Genomic DNA, 3,639 nt, shown 5'->3' with positions numbered 1-3,639 from the left:
ACATGTTGTAATCGTTTTTTGCTCTAACGTATTAATGCAACTTTGGTCCAAATTCTTGACTGAAACTAGTGAGAGTCTGTATTGCAGTGATTTATTCAAATTTTAAGTCCAGGGCGTATTAACGTTAATTTACCAACAAAAGAATTCTATGATTGACTATATTTGATTTTTTTTTTTTTTTTCGATCAAAATGTAAAAGACTTGATTTCGATACAAGGAAGTTCTCTAAAAGAAACCACATGGTACTCACATGGTGTGGGTGTGGGGGTTGGAATTTGGGGTCAAATGTAAAAGTTCGAACAGTAATTTGGGCTAACCTTTAGGGCAAGGTGGGGGTGGAGTTGACCTTGAAGTCAGTCATCACTGAGATGTAAGAATTGTACAAAAGTTTACTATAGTATAAAGTAAAGACTGCATTTGGTCACCAAGACTGTAGTGTAGATTTTGAGATACCAATTCTGAAGTGAAATACGATCTAAGGTGGGGTCTCATGTACACAATCATGTATTTGTAAGTCTTTACGTTGTTAAATACCTCACCTGTGATGAGTCATATGTCCTTCCGGTAACAATCCTTTCATTGTAGCCTACGCACCTCTTTGAGTCGTCACCGCACGAGTTCCCTATTGGCGCTCAGTTAAAGGCCACTTTCTACATCTCATTCTACCTCCTATCTAGTACGTAATCCCCAATTATAGTAATTAAACCATGAAATATGTCATTATAGTATTCAAAAGGAACAAGAACATGGCATACAACATGCATTGTTAATGTGTCCTTATGTTGCTATGGTCTTTGTGTTCTGTTGGGTAAAGCCATACCAAAGGTCATTGTTGCCTTTGAGTACTTGTACATGTGTATGTTGGTACTGATATCACTTGAGTGTCATAAAATTTTAAGCAAAAACCTTGACATGATAGAGCAATTTGGTTGGAAGTGAAATTTATCCTTAGATTTAGAAAGTAAGGTTTCAGCTTGTGCAAAACAGTGCGACATGAACATATGACGCAATGTTTTGGCAGCCATTTTTAAAGCTCCCAATAGCAAGTCAGGTGATATTAGTCAGGGGAATCCCCTGACTGTATTATGGCTGCATATACTACTGCATGCAGATGAGTTGCAAATTTGTCATGACAAATAATAACTAGGTCTGATGTATACCTTTATCACCTGAACTTTGAACCTGCATTAGATCAATATGAACATTCACAGGGTCACAGGTCAACAACCAACTGTTTCAGACAATGCTGCACACATGCACTGAGGGTCATTTGGAATGACTCTTGTGCAGTTCAGAATACCTTCCGAAAAAAGCAATTTTTGTGTGATTTAGGCCAGTTTTCTGCCAATCAGAACAAAGGAAATCAACATCTGTGTGTCGTTAACTGGTGTGTTTCATTAACTGAAACTCTAGACAGAGAAGGATTCAAGTTACGTTACATCAACCGGGTCACCCCTACTCTTCTCCATGAGTGTTGAGTTCTTTTATGTGCAAACATATGATGCCTCAGGCTTATGCTTGAAGCTTTCTCATACACTGGGATGCCCGCCTCACCTTATATGGCAATTACCTCCAGGATATGACAAATGCAATGCCTCGTATAGTCATAATACAACATGTCTGAGTTGGGGCTTGGGGTCTAACCCTAACAATGAACCAGCAGAATTTCATCCAAGTGATAGGGTAGTGTTACCATGTATACAAAACACAAGGAAACTTAAATTAGGCATGAGACCACATAGCAAGCATAGCTATAATGTTACATATACCACAACCCTTGTAACAGCACAGCCAGGTCATTTATCAAGATTGTTAACATTCACCTTTTGTTGACCCCGTCTTTGTAAATGTAAGCTCAGTTACACCTGTACAGTATTGCAGTGTTTTTTGCAGTTTGGGTTAAGTGACCTTATCATACCATGAAGTTGTAACATCGCAAAGGTTTTTTTTTTTACTGCACTGTACTGCTGAATTGTTTGAAACACAAATATATACTTGAAACACAGCTAAAGTATGACATTTATTGTACCCAGACAAGCTGTAAGAACTTTTGTGGTTTTGTAAACAGAAGACAATACTCTCACATTAAAATAATTTACCTCTGGTATGAAGTTCCTTTCATTGAAGAAATTTGGTTAGCAATTATATGCATGCATGCACGCAGTTATGTGGCTTACGTAGAAAAGTCAATATCCTTAACCATAACATATATTAGATGAAACAGCTGCTGTTGTTAGACCATAATTTGTTCTATACCAATCTTTGTTTTGCAGATAAGCATTTGGGTGGCTATCCTTGTGGTGTCCAGTTCACCTGTGCCTTTGGTGTCAGTGGACCAACGCAACACAACACTCGAGTGTCATCGTTGTCCTGCAGGTATGTATATCATGATCATGATCAGTACTTAAACTAACAGATAGGACAAAGTATTTTTTTAATGATAGTCACCCATGATAAGGAATAAGTCTTCATTCACAGATTTCCAGAATCAATGTAGATTTTGAATCCAAAGAACACTACATTGAACATGAGCAAGACAAGCATCATTGTACTAGTAGTACATAATTATATTAGTATGCAGCACATGGGTATTTGATACTTGTACTACAGTTTGATTGATTTAGATATTACATTATCAACTGACATATCCTCCCATTTATCAGGCACCTTTATGGAGGTAGCCTGTGTGCCAGGACAACTGGACACAGCTACCTGCACTCCCTGCCCAGAAGGAACCTACCGCAGAAAACCTAACCATGCACGATCCTGTCATCCTCACAAGATATCTTGTGATGCCCCCTATCAGATAAAGGAACCAGTGCAGCCAGGTGACAGAACACATGATGCTGTGTGCCACTGTGAGCATGGGGCTATAAAGTGAGTCAAATGACTGCAAGTATTATTGAGCAAATTCATAAAATTAAGAACTAGTATGGCAGTCTTTTTTCAATCAAACTATCTGGGTGCAAATTTTTTTATAGCTGATATTAGCTATAGCTTTGTGGCTTTACCATGTCTTATGTTTTCAACCCAGCTTAGGAGTCACCCATACACTTATCAACAAGTATGTTCTTGGGTTCTTGATCGTGAAAAGATTAGTGGCGTCATACACAGTGACCTTATACCTTATACATGTATATATTTATATGATTGTATGCTGTCCTTACATAGTCCCAATTTGATAATCTTGCAAATCTAACACAGCTATCACTCTACTTTTTCTACAGTCTTGAGCAATTTTACAGCGTCAATGATCATATTTTTGCAGGATTGGTGAAAATAAGTGTGTGAAAAGAAAAACATGTCCACCCGGGCAAGGCAGTACAAAAGGTAAGTGATGTGTAGAAACTTCCATACAGTTTGCAGTAACATTTGCAATGCTCGGTATACCATTATTTACAATAAAATGGTGTACAGGTTTCTCTCTGAAGAATGGAAGATGGGTGTAGTACCACCATAACTAACTAACTGGATGCCCCTTACCCATGTTGGCTGATTTTCTGACTAGCATAAAGTTGAAGTTGACCAGGGATTATAATCTTCTAGGTCACATGTGGCCATAGTCATCAATTGTGACCTATCTGAGAAATTTTTTCACACTACAAAAGCCTTAGCATGCCCCATTTTAACAAGAATTCT

The 3,639-nt window shown here is 38.0% G+C and overlaps 1 long non-coding RNA gene across 1 annotated transcript; it reads left to right on the top strand.

The window, feature by feature from the left end:
- The first annotated feature begins 2,307 nt into the window (after positions 1-2,307).
- On the top strand, positions 2,308-3,338 carry LOC118406943. Its single transcript, XR_004830098.1, has 3 exons — positions 2,308-2,376; positions 2,664-2,877; positions 3,269-3,338. It is a non-coding gene; the product is annotated as an uncharacterized LOC118406943 (long non-coding RNA).
- The last annotated feature ends 301 nt before the right edge of the window (positions 3,339-3,639 follow it).

The sequence above is a fragment of the Branchiostoma floridae genome, chromosome 19 (assembly GCF_000003815.2).
Source record: "Branchiostoma floridae strain S238N-H82 chromosome 19, Bfl_VNyyK, whole genome shotgun sequence".
In the NCBI taxonomy this organism is placed as follows: Eukaryota; Metazoa; Chordata; class Leptocardii; order Amphioxiformes; family Branchiostomatidae; genus Branchiostoma; species Branchiostoma floridae.
Note: the sequence above shows the minus strand (reverse complement) of the source record. Positions and strands in the feature narration are given on the sequence as shown.